This window comes from Ambystoma mexicanum, chromosome 1p (genome assembly GCF_040938575.1).
Source record: "Ambystoma mexicanum isolate Mex_15411 chromosome 1p, UKY_AmexF1_1, whole genome shotgun sequence".
Classification (NCBI taxonomy): domain Eukaryota; kingdom Metazoa; phylum Chordata; class Amphibia; order Caudata; family Ambystomatidae; genus Ambystoma; species Ambystoma mexicanum.
In genome coordinates, this window is record NC_090921.1 from 560,717,717 (window position 1) to 560,738,242 (window position 20,526).

General features: G+C 45.8%; 1 protein-coding gene across 3 annotated transcripts in view; it reads right to left on the reverse strand.

Annotated features, from left to right (window-relative positions):
• LOC138575633 (AN1-type zinc finger protein 5-like) overlaps positions 1 to 20,526 on the reverse strand; it is a 327,567-nt gene that overhangs the window by 159,164 nt on the left and 147,877 nt on the right. The window contains exons 2-3 of one of the 3 annotated variants that reach the window (XM_069649500.1): positions 15,709 to 15,775; positions 15,353 to 15,488 (exon numbers count right to left, since the gene is read on the reverse strand). The exons of 1 other annotated variant lie outside the window; for it this stretch is intronic. The gene's annotated coding sequence lies outside the window, so the exon portion shown is untranslated. The remainder of the gene's footprint in view (positions 1 to 15,352; positions 15,489 to 15,708; positions 15,776 to 20,526) is intronic. One more of the 3 variants, XM_069649499.1, reaches the window with a different exon arrangement.

A 20,526-nucleotide genomic window follows, 5' to 3' on the forward strand; every position in this document is an offset into this window, starting at 1 on the left:
AAGAAACGCAAGCGTACGCAGGACCGTACTGCTAGAGGCCGCTTCCGACACAAAGCACAGACAAACAAAAGAAATCTTCACGCTCAACTGAGGCTGATCAATTGCAAATAGCAACACAGAAAGAACCAGTCCATCGAGGTCAACCAACACCGACCGAGCGAAGATCCGATACAATCTATTGAAATAAAACCATCTGCTCCAACTTTCTCTCACATTGCTGCAGAAGCACAAACAACACTACAACAAGTGAAAAATGTAGAGAAATCAGAGAAGCAGTTATCTCAGCCTGAGAAAAAACCCCAATTAACAACTCTCCAAGGCACAGAACCATTTTCAATATTCGAGTGACAAGAACGCGCAGACTAATAAACATTTAAAAAATCCAATTACTGAACTAACCAAAGGCCCCTTCCTACAAAGAAGAGAAAGAATACAAATAGAGGGTCCAGAGCATTTTTAAGAAATCTAACAATGGCAGTAATCTCAGGCCCACTTACAAGAGGGAAAAATCTACCAGCACGGAAAGATGACAGGAATGGGAAACACACAAATACAACTCTGATAGAACAGTTGGCTCTATTACCAGCAGGAGACTTGGTAGAACATGAGATATTAATGAACACCTTTGTTTATATTCACAAAACATCCCAGCCTATGGTCATAGAGGGTAAATCTTAAGAAAATCAATCCCTAAATATCATCGATAAACACAAAGAAGGCCACAGTATAAATAATGAAATATGCGATCTATCATGCAAAGACATTACAGATGGAAACGTACAGTCCATGAAAACGGAGTCCAGTACTATATCAGATGACCTGTTGCATGAACAGTCAAGAGCAGATAGAACGAACAATGACAAGGGGACAACATCATATCATTCATGGTCCCCTAAAGACATCAGTATTAAATTACCTAGTTTTATGGACCCTAGACGTAATGTATCAGTTTACACGATAAAGATCGAATGAACAAATACAAAGGACGATGGTTTAGTCCTAAATAGAACTAACATTCTCACCTAACAAACATAAATTCCAAAGATATTATCTTGGTAGAATTTTGCCGTGAAGAAATAACTGTTGAAGTTCGAATCCAATTTAATACGCTTCAAACTCTAATGATGGTGATGAATAGTGCAGAGTTACTGGCGAAGCTGGGATTTCGATGTTTATAGCAGAAAAGTGAAGAAACTAAGACGCTACATCAGCAAAAAGATTGCAAATATGGAAAGGAAGACTCAAATTCTACGATAGTAAATAAAAGAGTCCATCAAACTAGAGTCTTTTCTGACTATTCTAACGACAAAACCCAACGAGCACAAAGTGATGCAAAACAAACTGATGTCACTAGTAGTGAATGGCAAGCACTTTCCCCATTTCGACCAATTAGGCGCGAATATAAAGCATGGGGACTCAACACTACACACAGGAGCAGAACAAATCATTAACAATTAACAGATGTCCAGATGCCAAATTTATCTATCTTCTCTTGGAATACCAGGGGCTCGGGGCACCTGTTGAACAATGAAAATAACGAGTTGGCAGCCTATCAAATAATCTGGCTTCAAAAAACATGGATTTATAATTCCCCAACGTGTGATGGATATACAGTCTGCATGAACCTTGTGGTCAAACAACCTAAAAAGGTCACCCTGCGTCTGGATTATTGATGCTAATTAAAAGAGATGGCGCATTGAAAATCGAGCAGACCTTTAACCCAAACCCAGGGACCAAAATATCCATCGTTGAAATTAAAATGCAAATACAAACTAACAACAAGCTAATAAAAAAACTGGGATTATAAACTTGTATTGGAATTCCATTGCTATAAACTCAGATCTTTTCATCAATACAGTTTTTTCTGCTATCGACGACATGCGCCTCAAAAACAACCAAACAGATATAATTGTGCAGAGATCTAAACATACATTTGTTTACCAAGGATGGAATGAAAATTGAACTAAGGGAACCACCATCAAGTGTACGACTATGGACTAAAGAAATGGATAAAAGGTAAATGTCCTTAATTAGTGGACACCGTATACATGATATTCCTCCAAGACCAACTTGGATGAGAGGAACATCGATTGCATTCTTGGATTACATTTATGCTTCTGAGAGAATTATTCCGGATATTGTGAAATTCATGAATATACAGTCACCCAACAGTGATCATAATAGAATATCAATCAAATGGCTGACGAAGATTTATGAATCTGAGAAAATACAAATTGCAAAGCTACGAATGAATAATGGTATAAACCACCTAAGAATTTTTGAAATTCAAACTGCTGGGCTAACAACGATCTTCCATAACTAGCTTCAACAGAATGAGAAAAAATTGGAATATGGGTAGCTGCTGGAACCATTTATGATCCCAAGTAATACGAACCAAAACAAAAACAGTCATAGGTATAACAAGCAAATAGCAGAAAAGAAAAAAGAATTGCGGAAAAATATAAAGAAAGCGAGAAAGACTGGCCAAATACAAGCATCACAAACCATCAAAAGCCTAAAAAACAATATAAGAACTGGCACTGGCATAAAATGTTCGAAGCGAACATTCTGCAAAATGATGCCGAAATGATGCTAAGGGTCTTAGGAAACCAAAATACTGGAAATCTGTGGAACTTGCTAAATCAAAATCAGGAAAAAGATTCAAAGCTAATCCAGCATGTTTCAGAGATAGAGTGGAACAACCATTTCTTTGCGCTCTATAGAAAACGATCTGAGCATTGCGAAATAGGTTTTACAACTAAAACAACCGAATGGAATATCACCTGGGAAATTGAAAATCTATTTAAACATATTAAACAACTAAATCCATCCCGTGCCTGCGGCCCTGATGGTTTAAGCAATGCAAATCTCAGACAGAATCCTGAAACTTGGACTGAATTATGCATCAAACTATTTGGGATCATTAATAAAACTAAATCGATTCTGTTAACTTGGAAAATAGCCATCCTGATACCTATTTTCAAGCAAGGAGACAGGAATTATCGGCCCATATCGCTACTAGACACTCTAGGCAAGGTTTCTGCCTATCTACTATTACAAAAGCTGACTGAATGGGCAAAGGTAGCGGGAAGATGCGATCCAAGGCAAGACAAGTTTTATAAAGAATGTAGGGACAAATGTCAATCTTCTCCTTCTAAATATCCTAAAATATGAAGCAATGAAAAAAAATCAAAGACTCATGCGGCCTTCATCGATCTTCAACATGAGTTCGATGCAATCAACAGAACGAAATTGTGGGACAAACTTGAGAGCTGGAAATGTCCAAAAGAAATCATTGAACCGATTAAAGCTTTATATACCAACATGTCGATAAAAATCAGATTATCACAAAGTGGCTATTTGTCGCCCAAAATACAAACTTGGAACAGATTAAAGCAGGGCTGTCCATTAGCGGCAACCTTATTTAACCTTTTCATATTGGACTTTGTAAAGGAAGCATGGAAGGAAATCGACCAAAATTGAACACGCATATAGCACACATTATGTATGCAGATAACGTAGTGATCCTCGACAAAAGCAGGATTACAACAAAGAATGCACCAATTGGAATTCTACGTTATTGATAAGGAGCTAAAGATCAATGTCAAAAAAACAAAAGTGATGACCCTATCACGCTACTAGATTATGAAAAAGCCTCCAGTAATATTCCTAGAACGGAAAAAAAAAAAAAAAAATCAAAACAGTGACCACAATTAAATACCTGGGTCTTTTGTTAAATCAATTGGAATCTGAAAAAGAATGGGCCGACAACTTAAAAGAAAAGGCCTGCTCATTAGCTCGACAAGGCAGGGTTCTTCATCTCAAATATGGGTCATTTTCGATGAAGCCAGTCATCGCCTTTTATAGGCAAAAAATAATGGCCATTTTGACATATGGTACAGAATCAATCCTTAATGCACCGCAAGATTTGTGGACATATCTAGAAGGCATTGTATGGCGAAAAATCTTATCCCTTCCACCAGTTTACCTAATGTTGTAAATTGTTTTGAACTGGCACTGCAATAACCCTAGAGTCGGTAATTAATTGAAAATTCCTTACCCTTTACAGTAAGACATTAGTAAAGGAGGACACCTCTGCGATAGAAATTTTGTGACAGAAAACAGTATCGGAAAAGATACAGTGCTAAAGATATGGAAGGAGGCTTGCATGCAAATAATGAATCATGAAGGTGTAACTTTGGACATGCTAGCCAATTGACCACAGAAAGCAAAAATAAAATTATTAAGAAATTATTGGTGTTGTACGCAAGAGCTCAAAGTACATTATCAACTTGAACTCACATGTGAAATTGATATCCGAGCATTGAATGAACTCCCACACTATCTGCAAAAATTTCCTGACCGGATCATGAGAAGAACAAGTTACTTTCTTACCTGGTAACGTTCTTTCGATGGGATGGTCCCACGACGTATTCCATATCAATGACAGGTAATGTCCACAGCTGTGCTGCTTTGGAAAATCTTTGGCGTCTGCATCCTGCGTCGATGACGTCGATGCGCCGTCCCCGAGGACCTCCTCCGACGGCCGACGTCACCCGATGTGATAAGTAGGACGCACAACGCCCATAACCTCAGTTATAGTTTTTCCCAGAACGTGTGCCACTAGTTTTCTGCCAGTCAGACACACAGGGCCTTGCGGAACGCAAGCTGCAATCGCAAAAGAAATTCTGCAGCGGGGAAGGCAGGGAGGGAGCGATATGGAATACGTTGTCGGACCATCCCATCGAAAGAACGTTACCAGGTAAGAAAGTAACTTGTTCTTCGAGGGGATTGGGTCCTCCGACGTATTCCATATCTATGACAGACTCCCAAAGCAGTACCAAGCAAGGAGGTGGGAAAGAATTTAGAACACAAATTTAGAATGCCCAATCAAATTGCGGAATAGAGAACTGCCTTACCAAAGGCCAGATCTTGCCCTCTGATGGAATCGAGGGAGTAGTGACGTACAAAAATATGTACTGAGACCCAGGTGGCAGCATCACAGATGTGACGAATAGAAACTCCCCTCTGCAGAGCAGTAGACGCAGCCACTCCCCTTGTAGAATGGGCCCGCAAGCCAGCCGGAGGATCCTTACCCGCCAAGCGGTAACACTGGGAGCTAGCTAAAATAATCCAACGAGACAAAGTCTGTTTCGTCACAGCTTGTCCCAAACGCTTTCCAGCGTAACCAATGAAAAGTCGATCATCCACTCTGACCCGGGACATGCGCGAAATATAAAAGCTCAACGGTCTCCTAGGATCAAGCCTATGGAGCCTCTCCTCTCCTTACCAGGATGAGGAGGAGGATAGAACGCCGGAAGAACAACCTTCTGGCTCAAATGAAATTCCGAAACCACCTTCGGAAGAAAAGAAGGACGAACTCAAAGGACAACCCTGTCCTTATGAAACACAGTGAAGGGTGGCTTAACTGAAATTGCCTGTAACCCACTCACTCTGCGAGCGGAAGTAACCGCAACCAAAAACACAGTTATCAGAGTTAACAGCCTCAAAGGGCAAGAATGTAAAGGCTCAAACGGAGAACCCATAAGAAACAAGGTTCAAATCCCAACCTGGCACCAGAAAAGGTCACGGAGGGAACACATTAGTGAGCCCTTTCAAAAACTGCGAAATTAAAGTAATTTTAAAATAGGAAAACTCTTCAGACGAGCGCTTAAATATGGACAGCGCCGCCAGGTAACCTTTAATGGTCCTCACTTGCAAGCCCCTGTGGGCCAAAGAAAGCAAAAAAGACAGAACCATGGGAATGTCACATTCAAAATGATCCACATTCTGAACTCTGCACCAGTCGCAGAACTTTCTCAAACGGTACAGAGACTTAGTTGCCGGCCGCCTGGCCGAGAGCAACACCTCCATCATGTCTTCAGGGAGGTCCCAATCCTTATACCTCAACCTTTCAGAAGCCAAGCGTGAAGATTGCGGGGTCTGACCTCTGGATGGAGAACCTGACCCCCCTCCCGTGAGAGCAGATCGTCTCGGTAGGGAAGACGACGTGGAGGGCAGATGGACAAGTCTAGAAGGTCCGGGTACCACGTCCTCCGGGCCCACGCCAGAGCAATGAGGATCATCCGGGAAGCGAACCTCCGTAACCTCCGCAGCACTTGCGGGATGACGGGGACTGGAGGAAACGCGTACAGCAGTGGGAATGACCACTCCACCACGAACGCGTCTCCCAAGGCTCCTTTTGGAGGAAATTCCCACGAGCAAAACCTTTCGCACTTCCGGTTGACACTGGAGGCGAAGAGATCCACTTGAGGGGTCCCCCAAAGGGGAAGATCTCCAGGAGAATCTCCTGAGCCAGTTCCCACTCGTGAGAAATCGAGCTCTGCCTGCTCAGAGCGTCCGCCGTCTCGTTGTCGTCTCCGGCCAGATGAACAGCCGAGATCAAAACTTCCTGCTGGATGGCCCAGAATTCGAGCAGCATCGCCTCCCTGCACAGCGGAAGAGATCCTGCCCCCCCCTTTTTGTTGAGGTAGTGCATGGCCACCGTGTTGTCCGCTAGAATCAGGACACTCTTTCCGCGCACAGTCGGCAGAAAAGCCTTCAAGGCTAGCCTGACGGCCCTCAGCTCCAACAGATTGATATGGAGTCTGGACTCCGACGGAGACCAGCGACCGCTGACTGTCAACTCGTTGGCATGAGCTTCCCATCCCGTGAGGGATGCGTCCATCACGATCGTCACCTCCGGCCAGGGCAGCCAAAATGGGGCCCCCTTCATCAAATTGCCCTCGACGGCCCACCACAGAAGGTCCCGGGCTGCCGAAGGACGGCACCTGAACAGGGTCCGACAGCCTGCTAGAGGACTGAGACCACTGGAGCTTGAGTGCCAACTGCAAAGATCTCATCCGCAGACGAGCCTCTGGCACCAGAAGAATGCAGGATGCTATGAAGCCGAGCAGTCTCAAGAACTCGGACGCTGGGAGATCCTGGGCAAATTGAAACTTGTTCACCATCTGCTGAATGTGAACAGCCCTCACCTGAGGAGGAAAACACTGCCCCAGGGACGTGTCGGGCACTGCTCTGATGTACTGGAGCCGCTGCGTTGGTGTCAAATGGGACTTCTTTAAATTGAGGGAGAAGCCCAGCCTGTGAAGGGAGTGGCAGGTGACGGACAGATGATCCAGGACTTGCTCGGGAGAGCTCCCCCTGATCAACCAATCGTCCTGGTAGGGGTAGACGTGAATCCCCCCTTTCCTGAGATGCGCTGCCACCACCACCATGAGCTTGGTGAAAACCCTCGGGGCGGAGGTCAATCCGAACGGCAGGACCCGAAACTGAAAGTGCGTGTCACCAACCGCGAACCTGAGGTACTTCTTGTGCTTGGGATTGATCAGCACATGGAAGTAAGCATCCTCGAGGTCGAGAGACACCAACCAGTCCTGAAGTTGAAGGGCCTGGAGGACTTGAGAAAGAGTCACCATCTTGAACTTGTCCTTCCTGAGTTGTTTGTTCAAACCGCGCAAGTCCATGATGGGTCTCAATCCCCCGTCTTTCTTCGATATCAAAAAATAAGGGGAATATCATCCCTTGTTTCTCTCCCCTACAGGCCCCAGTTCTATGGCGCCTTTCTCCAGCAGGGCTTGAATTTCCTGCGCAAGGAGCGGAGCCGGACTCTTCAAAGAGAGGCTCCCTGGTGGATTGTCGTGAGGCCTCTGCCGAAAAGGAAGACAGCAGCCGTGGGTTATGATCTCCAGAACCCACACATCCGAAGTAATGGCTTGCCACTCCACAAAGATGCTGCGCCAGCCTTCCCCCAACCGGCAAACCATGGGACCTGGCCTCATGACTGAGTGTTAGCGGCTGCGGCGTTGCCCGAGGGCAAAGAGGCAACTGCCCGAGCAGCCTTGGCACCTCGAGTACCTTTATTTCCACCTCTGGCACTCTCACGATAGCCTCTTTGACTGCTAGCTCCCCTCGCTTTACTGAAGGACGAGTAATAGCGAAAGGAACCTCCCCTCCATTGCTGTCCCCTAGGACGAAAAGGCAGAGGTTGGCGAACTGCAGCACCCAACGACTTCGCTGCAGCTTTGGAGGTCTGCATCCTCTCAAGGCTCTCGTCAGCCTTGCTGCCAAAAAGGTGTTCACCGTCAAAGGGCATGTTGAGGAGCCGGGACTGCACATCAGGAGCGAACCCAGACTTCCGCAACCACGCAAACCTGCGCATTACGGTGCTCGCCGGCATGGACCGGCTGACACAATCCGCCAAGTCCAAACCCGACTGAAAGGCCTCACACATGGCATCCTTGCCATCCTGAACCATAGCAAGGAAACCATCCCGTTCGTTCCCTTCGGGAATATGATCAGCCGCTAATGCAATACAGTTCCACAGAGTGTGTGTGAAACGAGACAAGGCACATATGGAGTTGGCCGCCTGAAGCGCCATACCCCCGAAGAAAACACTTTCTTCACCCAGCCGTCAAAAGGCTTGTCATCCCTATCCGGGGGGATGGTAGGATACGACGCCTGCTTTGCCGGGGCCGTAGCCTCCTGCACCACCAAACTCTCCGGAGTGGGGTGCCTAGACAAGTAGCAGGGGTCGCTACTGGCTGGACGGTATTTTCGCGACAAAGACTTGCCCACTGCCGGGAGACTCTCCGGAGCAGTCCAAGCCGCCGCCACCCTTCCCTGCAGAGACATATGAAAAGGCAAAACCGGGTCAGTGGGGGGACCGAGATCAAGGATGTCCGTGAGATCATCCTGAACGAACTCCCCTGGGGGTGCTGACCAACCCAAGTACTCGGTGACCCGAGACATAAGGCGTCGATATGAAGAATCTGCATGAGTGCCAGGCTCCGGCCTACAAAACTCCACCTCCGGAGAGGTGTCCAGTCCACTGGCATCATGCAGCGACTGCCGCAGGTCATCAAACGGGCTATGGCCCGAGATAAGTTCATGGGGAACCGTAACCGGAACCAAGCCGCCATCAGAGCCTTCATCACCCTCTGAAATGTACTCCAGGCGGGAAGAGGAAGACCTCTGGGGACCAAAGCAGTGTCTGACCTTAGCCAGAGCCTTTCTAGGGGCAAACCCCGTGCCACGGGGCCCCTCCGACACCACCGCCTCGAAAGGCGTTGAGGGCGCCGAACGAGTCGGCGCCGGCGTCGACAGAAAAAGCGTGGACGTCGAGCGAATCGGCGTCGACGTCAGCTGCAGCGCCGCCAGCATCGGCGGTGTCGACACAGGCCTCGAAGCCAGAGCTCCGAGCGTGTCTCTCGACGACCTAGGCGCCAACGGCGTCGACTAGCCCCTCGGAAGCGGAGCCTCGAGAGAAATCGTCGACGACCTCGGCGCCACAGGCGTCTACGTCTTCTTCGAAGACGGCACAGGATCACGCGGTCTCGAGCGTGTCGAGGACCGGGACCTGGAACGGGCATGGCGAGAACGGCTACCCTTGTCCGAGCGGACCTCTCCCGCGAGCCGTGCCGACCACCGAGCCCGAAGGTGTACGAGCAGTGTCTCTCGACTGGTGCCGACCAACCCCACTCGGAGGCGCGGACGGACCGGTGCCCTGCGATTCAAGAATCGCAAGCATCTGCTTTCCGAAGGAAGCCCATTCCTCCGGTGTCTCTTGCATGGAGGGATAAGCGACCAGCCGATGGGCAGAGTCCTCGGAAGAGGACGAGGAAGGCGACCTATGCCGGCGCTTCCGGGAACGCCTCGAAGAGGCGGAGGAGTGGCGAGACCGACTCCTGGAAGGAGACCAACTGGACTTCCGACGATGACGCTGAGAGTCGCCCCTCGAGTCATCCGTCGAAAGCCCCGCAGACCTCGACTTCCGGGGCTTAGACACCCGGCCTACCGACAGCTTCTTCTTGCGTTCCTGCAAGGCCTTTGCCGTGAGCGACTGGCAGTCGACACAGTCGTCCGTATCGTGGGCCTCCCCGAGGCAGCAGAGGCAGGCGTCGTGCGAGTCTGTGACCGACATCTTGGACCCACAGTCCCCGCAGTTCTTGAAGCCCGGATGCGGGGTTAAAGACGAGAAAGACATCGCCACGAACAGGTCTTCACACAAACCAAACAGGTTCAACGAACCGAGAATTGAAAACAGCAAACTCCAACGAGTCGAGGCATACCGAGATTCACGAAGCGAACACATTCGCGGAAAAAACGGAACTGAGGCTATGGGCGTCGTGCGTCCTACTTATCACGTCGGCCGTCGGAGGAGGTCCTCGGGGACGGCGCATCGACGTCATCGACGCAGGACGCAGACACCAAAGATTTTCCGAAGCAGCACAGCTGTGGACATTACCTGTCATAGATATGGAATACGTCGGAGGACCCAATCTCCTCGAAATACCTTTATGAGACCAAACAATTGCCAACATCATCGGTATTTTGTAGATTCTGCTTGCAACACAATCAGGTAGAGTCTTTGCAGCCTATTATAATGGACTGTACTGCTCTGGAAGAGAAGAGGCTCTTATTCAGTGGGATGCTCCCCCAGAAAAGATTACAACTAGAACCTGAGCAGCAATGGGCTCTAATCCTATCTGGAAACTATAAATTATTGACATTTAGAGTTCTCTATAATAGATTCAAATCAATAGTGGATGATAGAAGCAATGGTTTCTATGTATCTGGTCCCTTTTAGAAATCGAAATAATTTCAATTCTCTTTCTTTGATGATGAAAAGCAATTTTGATAGAAACATGAGTGAAAAAGGTTGTAATAATATATAACATTCTATAAAAAATAAAATAAAAAAAGTAAATTACCCTCATTGACTGCCGGAGCAGGGAAGTGAACATATGAATTAGAAATACTGACAGCAGGGACGACATTGGCAGTTGGTGACATAAAGCGTTTACTCTCAGCCATTCTTGGGGAGGTAGCTGACAATGTTTGGAAATGGGCAGGGTACCCCGGAGTGAATGCACCGAACATAGTGCATGATGGCGTGCCGTTCAATAACTGCAGAGCTCTACGAGTACAGTACACCCAGAAACATCTGACATAAGCGCGATTATGGCATGCAAAATGCGTGAGGACGAGGACCCACTTCAATATATTCAGGAGATACAGGAACATTGGCGTCTCGAGACACAGGAATTGTGGGATAAAACAGTGGTTTTGTTCTACCACATATGAAGCCATGGTTACCAGAGCCGACACAGAAGCAATTCAAGAAATTAGTGGGGATGGGGATGGAGGCGAAGCCACAGTTGGAAATTCAGTTAACTACAGAAGATTACTGTCGACTAATGCAGGAAATGCAAGAAAGAAACGCAAGGAAGGAAAACAGGACAATGCAAAGTTAGTACAGAAACAGCTAGCAGAGCAGAGCGCTCGCTTTGACATCCGTGCAGAGCCTGCTCATGCAGGTTCGAATCCCGGCAGGGCCAAACTCAGCCTTTCATCCTTCTGAGGTCGATACCTGAGGGTTCGTAGCGCTATATAAAATAAACAAACAAACAAACAAACAAACAAACAGCTATCTAAGTACACAATGGAAGGGGCGATGTTGACGAGTGGAGAGGGAGTAGTTACTCAAAACGTGCATAACAGACAGCAGGTGGCAGGGGCATGTTTGGCTGGAAGACAAGATGCCAATTATTGGCCCAAGGGGAGAGGAACAGGGACCCGATGCAGCAGGGTGGAGACGGATTTTGCAGGGGACAGCAAAGACTCATGGGAGGTCCACCACAATTTTGGATATGCCGGAAAATGGGTCAAATATCATGGATGTGCAGAAGCAGAGGTGGAATGCAGCAGAATGGGAGAACGACCATCCAACCAACAGATTAGACCAAACAGGCTGACTATTATGCCCAGGATTACATGCAGACGCATCAAGCACCAGTACTGTCAGAACAACCCATGGTGTACACATGGCAGGCACAGGGACACACACAGTCATCATGAACAGCGCAGCAAGCAACAGCACAGCAGAACGCTGTAGCCACGAGACATGCAGATTCCACGATGCAGACTCTCGTACAGAGAATAGGGGGAACAACTATAGTGGGGGCAACCCCTTTACGGGAATGCGGATGACTTTATACCCACAATAGGACAGCCCACAGACAGACTTGATGTGCTCAATCACATCTGCTACGCCCGACCCAAACGAGGAACCACGTGTAGGGGTGACTATACGTGACAAGACGTTCTCTTTTCTCGTGGATACGAGGATAACCAGATCCTGTATTAGGGAGGGGAGATACCCAATGTCGGTCATTGCCATGAATGCACAAGGATTCTCTGGGGCTACAGATTTGGTTACTTTTACTGATAAACTTCCAATCTCCATAGAGAACATGACCTCACCATGCCATTGTTATATTCCAGACAGACACCAGTAAATATAATGGGGAGGGATATGATGAGCAAACTAAATATGACCATCTCATTCATAGAGCAGGGAATGATGTGTTCAACACCAGGAATTCACTACACAAATGCACGAGAATGTATTCAAGCGTTCTGCAGTCAGACCGTACAGAGGGAGGGTACCTGTAGACGCTGAGTTATTTCAATATGGTGTGGAAGTACTGTTAGCATGGCTTCCAGGGATACGGGGTAAGCTGCTCTGGTTGCTCAATGAATTTTTGTTTCGACCCGAGATTCCCTTAGACGAGGGGTAAAGGCAGATCTTCGCACTTGAACTAGAGACGGTTATACTAAGGGACGAAAGGATAGTACTACACGAGACTGATGATAAAGGATGTGCCTGGAGAGCAGTTATCACGGTAGGAGAAGGGTACAGACTGCATGCCTTGACGGACAAAGAGCTGTATAGAGATGACTATTCAGATCTGGGGAGAGTGTTCTTTATGAGCACTACTTATTGGGTGGGAATTCATTACAGGGAAGTAGCTCTGAGTATGGCCATACTGAAAAGGGTACCAGCACCATTTATTGAGGAAGACTTAGCACAAGTACCAAGCATCGTGTGGAACAACAGCCCATATGATGTTGGTTTATTGAAGGAAGTGGGAGCTGTGAAAATCAAGCTTAAACCAGGGGCAATCTTGCCAAGGGCAAAACAATACCCTTTATCCAGGGAAGCAGATGAAGGCATTTTTGAGCCAATTTCCGGGATCTTGGTGCCATTAGAATTGCAGTGTAATACAGCTGTATAACCAGTGAAAAAGACGACAGTGGGATTGTGGCATTTTATTCAGGACTTGTGCCCTTTAAACAGCATTGTCGAAGCAAAGTTCCCCGTTAGTTCACAATCCAGCCACACTATTATGTAGCATTCCGCTAAAAGCTACTCATCAAGAACACTTTTTTTTCCTATCCCAATTCATGAAGGTTCACAGGAACTGACTTCCTTTCTATATAGAAATAATAAGTGTAATCACACAAGACTCCCAAAAGGGTACTGCAAATCACACTCTATATTCAATAGGGTCCTTCAAATGGACCTATGGAACATACATTTGGACAGCAGAGTTATTCAGTATGTGGATGACATTTTGATATGCAGCAGGTCAGAAGAACAGTGTCGGAAGGACTCGGTACAGTTGCTGACAGTGCTAGCAGAGAAGGGTTACAAGGTGGACAAGGCAAAGCTACAATATTGTCAGAACAATGTTTTGTACATTGGACAGTTAATATCGCAGGAAGGTAACCCCTGAAAGAGCGGAGGCGATCTTTAGAATGCCACCACCACAGACTGTGAGGGAAATGCAGCAATGTTTGGGTCTCTGCAACTACTGCAGGGCCTGGGTGTTCAATAACAGCACATACACTAGGCCTCTTTTAAGCAGGCTTTAGGAAGCCCAGAGGGGGACGGTAAGCTGACTTGGACGAACAAGATGACTGAAGCATTTGAAAAGCTGAAAGGGGCGATATGCACAGCCCCAGTGTTAGGAATTCACAGCTACAGTGAAGAATTCTACTTGTTCTAACAATCCAATGGAGTGGTGATGATGACAGCTCACACAGAAAACGACCCTAGGGCATAAACTAATAGCTTACTATAGTGGGCATTTAGATCCAGTAATGAGGGAACTCTATCCTTAAGAACAAGCACTGGCTACTGCTCCCTTTGCAGTGGAAAAGTCATCAAGAGTCACAATGGGTTGTAGTACAACGCTGTACATGGAGCATGCCCTTTGTCGCCAACATGTAACCCTGATGCACTCCAGGTGTACCGAAGTCCAACACTTAAATTCACTAGGTAAAAGTTGGTGGTGCAGTGATGATTTGTATTTGTATTTTATTGTTTATATAGCGCTTTAAACCAAAGCGCTTTACAGTTTGACAACACGGGAACATTAAACATGTAAGTAAGATAGAAGCAATAACAGTATATATGAGACAAACCAGAAAAACAGCATGTGGAGCAATTTGCATTTGAGGAGGAAGAAGAATGGAGGGCAGGGGACGGAAAAAGGGAGAAAGCTTAGGGAATGGTGGGAGTTAGGAGGGAGGCTGGAGATCATGGGGATACAGGGAAGACAGAGGGATGAGGAAGAGGGTATTGGAAGGAGAGAGAAAAGGTGTCAGGGAGGGGAGTGGAGAAGGAGTACTTTCAAAGAGGAACGGAAGGAGGAATAGGTGGAAGTGGAACGGATAGTGAAAGGAAGGGAGTTCCAATGTAGGGGGACAAAGAGCTGAAATGAGCGGAAACGAGAGGAGGCGCAAGGTGGTGGGGGGGTGTAAAGTAAGAAGAGATCTGCAGAACGAAGGGAGCGAGAGGGGGTATAGAATGAGAGAGGAGAGGTAAGGAGGGGCAAGGTCATGAAGAGATTTAAAGACAAGACAAAGGAAGTGAAATTTAAGTTGGGAATGGAAAGGAAGCCAGCCAAGGTTGGAAAGTGAGTTGGAGATGGAATCATGGGGAGAGAGAAGACAGAGGGTACGGATGGCAGAGTGGTAAAGGGATCTAAGGGGAGCAAGATGGGAGGCAGGGAGACTGAAAAAGAGAGAAGAACAGTAGAAAAGGTGAGAAAAGATAAGGGAGGAGATTAAGAGCTTGGTAGCATGGAAGGTGAGCGAAGAACAGACTTTATGGATATTGAAGAGGTGGTAGCGACAAGAGCGAGACATAAGGGAAATATGGTGAGTAAAGGACAGGGATGAGTCAAAGTAGATTCCTATGATACACACAACCAACACACCACCCAAGTATACTCTATACATTACAGAACATACAACACAATACATCAATGAACACTATTGTATTCAGACTTTAGTGAAATGTTGATGTTGTCTGGGTTACATACACCAACGAACAACATAACATGATACAAATAACGCAAAATTTGAAATTAAAGTACATTCTCAATCACATAGTATTTTGTACAAAGACTCAAAGATAACAACTGACTCTCCTCACGCTAAACCATGATAAGTATTTATGAATAAACAAACAACAACTCACATTGTGTCAACCAAAAAGCTCCAAATTCGATCAAAGATTAGCCAATGCGTTTCTGATTATCAATCCATCATTGGGGCTTGAAGCTCAATGTTCATGTCAAGTCTTTGTAGCACCAACCACAATTTCATCTGTGCACCTGTAATGTACCAGGTAAAGTATCTTAATATGAGTAATCTTCATAGTTTAGAAATTGCATACTGTTACAAAATAAAGCACTGACATCCAGTCTCCTATTTAGTTGCTCAGTGAGCTATGCACCCTACATGATGAAAATAACCTGTGTTAATGGAGTGTACACATTCATGTCATACAGAACTGATGGACTAAAACTCCATCGAAAAATGGACCATACTTACCCCGCTCCTACAGTTGCATGATCTATCTGAAGAGGGAAGCTTGTCGCCTGTGTCCTATCCGTAAAAACTGTAGGTAAAAAGAACAGAGAGCTGTCTAAGACTCCTGTGGGCGAGTTCCAAACTTGTCAATCTAAGCGGGTTGGCGGTACCCAGGTGTGCTAATCCCCCCCGGTGTGAAACGCCGTTTAGGGATGTGAAGGGTAACATTCATTATGCCCATAACAGCAGGCTTCTACTGGGCACTGTCTACGCATTGCGGGAGGCAAGACCTCCGCAATGCCACATGTGCTCAGTAGGAGACAGCTCTGCGCTGCTGCTCCCATTCATAACGCATTCATCATCCTCGTATTCCCTTATATATAAAAGTCTGCAGACTTAAACTGCTACAGGCACCCCATCTGCGATTACCTGGTCTGAGTATGTCAGTCACCGTACCGACCATCTGAAAAACACGCAGCCGATCGCAATGTTTTTATGGTTACTATGGCTACCCGGCACATGCGCAGTGGCATGTATCCCTCAGTCCCCACCATATTAGTGTGGGCTTGTACGAAAAACAATCAGGTATCCCTATTTATAAATAGTGTAACTAAGTGGCAGCTCTGAGACAGTCACAGAGTTATTGGGATTATTGGGCACTAAACCAAGGAGTTGGCTCGGCACCCATAAGCACAGGGTAAAGCGGGACGCAGGGCAAATGGCCGAAATGACGGCCTGGTGCCCCACAGCCACAGGACAATAAAAGTGTGGACCAAATTAGGAGGTCATAAATCTGGATGGCAGTGCTTAACAAATACTCCTCACTGTGGTCAATTGCCCCTTGCTGTCTGTCTGATGCGCTGGTCAGCTGACACTTCTGATCCGGAGTAGAGACAAACTCAATGTTTAAAAAAAAAATTTGTAATATGGGGTTAAAAAACATTTCCTTTTTTAACCTGACAATCTAACACTATGGTCAGGCTAGCAGGATTCCCCGTCTATGGAAGTCTAAAGGAGAAGCGGGGCGCTTCCCGTGTTGTGTCCGGAAGTTCACACGTTTCCAGCGATTCGGACCACACTGCGTGAAGGCGAGGAGCTAAAATCTCTGTGAACTCCTTGTAAAACTCTGCATGCCTAGCCCATCCGAGCCGGGAGACTTCCTGCCTGGTAGGGTCTTTAAGGCCTCCTTTATTTCATTCACTGTCGGGGGGCTATCCAGGGCGCCTCTGGTCTTATTGGCCAGAAGGGTGGCGAGTATCTTGGCTAGGTAACTGTCTATTTCTTCTTCTGTTGCCGTGCTTTGGGGGTTTGGGGGGTTGGGGGAGGGAGTACAAATTAGCGTAAAAGTCATAGAAGACTTCACCAATCGCTTCCAGAAGCGTGACAACTTCATCCCTCCTGGTTATACATGGGATGCTTGTGTTTCCTCTTTCCCCTCGCACCATATGCACCAATAGTTTACCCGGCCTTTCTTGCTCACCATATATCCTTGCAGTCGCTGGTCTATCGAAGTAGCGCAGTTCACAATCTGCTGCTCGGAATTCGTCTAATTGTGTTTTGATGTTAGTCTCCGTCTGCACCTTTGGGGCAGTCGCGTACTGCTCTTGAAGTTTGGCTATCGCTTCTTCTCTTTTCCCCAGTTCCCTCCGTATATCCTTGAATACTCCCAACTCTGTGGACATGGCAACACCTCTAATATAGGTCTTGAATGCTTGCCATAGAACTGCCCGACTGATGACAGATCCGTCATTATGTTCAAAAGATTCGGCAACATGCTGTGACAAGCTGGTTTTATATATTGGGGCTGCCAATGCGGCCACCCTGAAATGCCACAGTGACCTCTGTGGGGCGGTGTCAGGGATGGCCATCGACAGCAGCACCGGTGAGTGGTCTGACAGTGTTGTAGGCAGTATTCTAGCCTCTGTTGACCAGCCCAATACCCTCTGTGATACTAACCATCAGTCTATCCTAGAATGCATATCATGCACAGATGAGTAAAAGGTGTATACCCTCTGTGGCCCATGCAGTGATCGCCAGGCATCCTTCAGCCCCAGGTCCGCAACATGTGTACATATTACGCGAGCAGCACCAGACAGCGGTCTTGGGGCATTTGTTGTTCGGTCCAGGTCTGCATCTAATATGGTATTGAAGTCCCCGTCACAGATGATTAGGGTAGTTGGGTATTTAGCGCATTTCTGAAAGACCTTGGTATAGTACTACGGGTCGTCAATATTGGGGACGTAAATGTTGAATCAGTAGTAAATGTTGATCAGGAGTACTTCGGTGTTGGCTAATTTACCATGTACAACCACATATATGCCATTTGGGTCACTTTCCGTCACGAGATGAGTGAATGGTAGTGTTCTATGTACCATTATCATGACTCCCTGGGCTCTAGTTGAGTAGGACGTGTAGAATCGGTGGTTCCCCCACCCTGGTGCGATCTTACTAGCTTGGGGCCCCAATAAATGTGTTTCTTGAAGATATAGTATCCATGCTCCTATTCTATTGACATACGCCATTACCCTTTGTGTTTTCACAGGCATTCCAAGACCCCTAACATTCCAGCTCAATATATTTTTCTCTGTTGGGGTCCTGTCGTCATTTTGTCTCCATCTAGTAAAGGGGGAGGAATCCCGGGGGGGACAATGGACGACACACACCATCACTAGTGTCTAGTTCTATCTGATCCGGAGTAGGATAGACAGTAAATAAAACTAGTCAACAGTTCCAGTGAAATAGGTTACTGTGTACACTAAACAAGAACGGCCACTTAAAACCAAGAGTTTAATCAAAACAAGAGTACATTTTTAAAACAAGTATTAAATCTACAATAGTGTGAATAATCATAGGTTAAGCAATTTTGTGATTTTCACACCATATATCATAGGAAACATAATCCTCTTAATGGAAAATGAATTGTAAACATAAGTACAAGCATCAGTGGTAAATCACTGTTTACAGGTTGCAGTTGGTTCACACAAGTTTTCCATTCCAAAAAACTCTGATGTTATGCAGATACAAACAGTGGCACGTGGCAAGAATACTAATCCCAATAGCAAATTACTTAAACTAGAACAAGATATGATTTTCAGGATCAAGAGTGATGTTAACGGTCTCAATGATTCAATTGAGTGGCACAAACTCAACAACTAAATCCTGCCGATATGGGTGATTTCATTTACGCCTGCTTTACTTGATATTCTTGCATGTATGAATCTGCTCTTTCTCTTTATATACCTACCTAGAAATTGTGGTTATGTTTCTGGTTTGCTCCACTACTCAATGTTGCCCATCTTCATCTCTGGCTACACATTGATCTGTTTGAAAGCATTAGATACATACATACATTACATACAGACCTGTCAACTACAACTTTATTTCTCTTTATTTACTGTCATTTTGTCTCCTCCATTTTTGCCATGCTATCATACTCCAGTATACAATGCCTTCATTGCAGTAACATATTGCTGCCTGTCTGTGCATTATTTTAACTTTAACACCCTAACAATTTCCCTTCTCTTACAGTTTCTGATCATTGATTACGTTACCAGTACGCAGACAGCTCTCTGTTCTTTTTAAATACAGTTTTTATGAATGGGACACAGGCGACAATCTTCCCTCTTCAGATAGATCATGCAACTGTAAAAGTTGGGGAATTTGGTTCAATTTTTCGATGGAGTTTTAGTCTATCAGTTCTGTATGACATGAATTTGAACACTTCATTAACACAGGTTATTTTTACCATGTAGGGAGCATACCTGACTGAGCAACTCAATAGGAGACTAGAGGTCAGTGCTTTATTTGGTAACAGTATACACATTATAAACTATGAAGATTACTCATAATAAGATAGTTTACCTGGTACATCACAGGTGCACAGATGAAATTGTGTTTGATGCTACAAAGACATGACATGAACATTGAGCTTCAAGGCCTGACGATGGCTTGATTATCCGAAACGTGTTGCTAATCTTTGTTAGAATTTGGAGCTTTTTTGTTGACACAACTTGTGAATTGTCGTTTGTTTATTCATAAATACTCATCATGTTTTAGCGCGAGGAGAGTCGGTTGTTATCTCCTTTGGATTTGTACAAACACGATGTGATTAAGAATGTACTTTTATTTCAAATTATGCTTTATTTGTATCATGTTATGTTGTTCGTTGGTGTATGTAACCCAGACAACATCAAAATTTCACTAAAGTCTGAATACAATAGTATTCATTGATGTACTGTGCTGTATGTTCTGTAATTCATATAGTATACTCGGGTAGTGTGTTGATTGTGTGCATCATCACTGCACCACCAACTTTTACATAGTGAATTTAAGTGTAGGACTTCGGTTCACCTGGAGTGCAACAGGGTTACCTGTTGTTGACAACAGGCAGAGTAGGTGTTCCTTGTGTTGTACTAAGTCTCTGCAGGCCTGGGGACTATACCCTGCTTCACCTTAAGTTACAGTTACATTTCGGAGTGTAGGATATTTATTACCATTTGCTAACTCTACATTTTATTAAATGTTTTCGTTAAAACTGTAGTGCCCCTCTCCCTCCACAGTATTCTACTTTTTGCTATCCTTGAAATGTCCAAGAGCACGTTAACCATGCAGAGAACATCTGGATACAAGGTAATTATCTTGAATCCGGCAATAAAGATATTAAGATGCAGAGTTGTAAACTCGGCGACATTCTTAGCAGAACCTGTAGAAGAAGGAGACTATGTACATGACTGTACGACATACACAGAACACTATGACGGCATCCCCAGATCAAGGGAGAATGCCTTGGGGCAGGGGAGGTGCTTTTCATTGACGAAAGGCATATGGGGACAGCAGTAG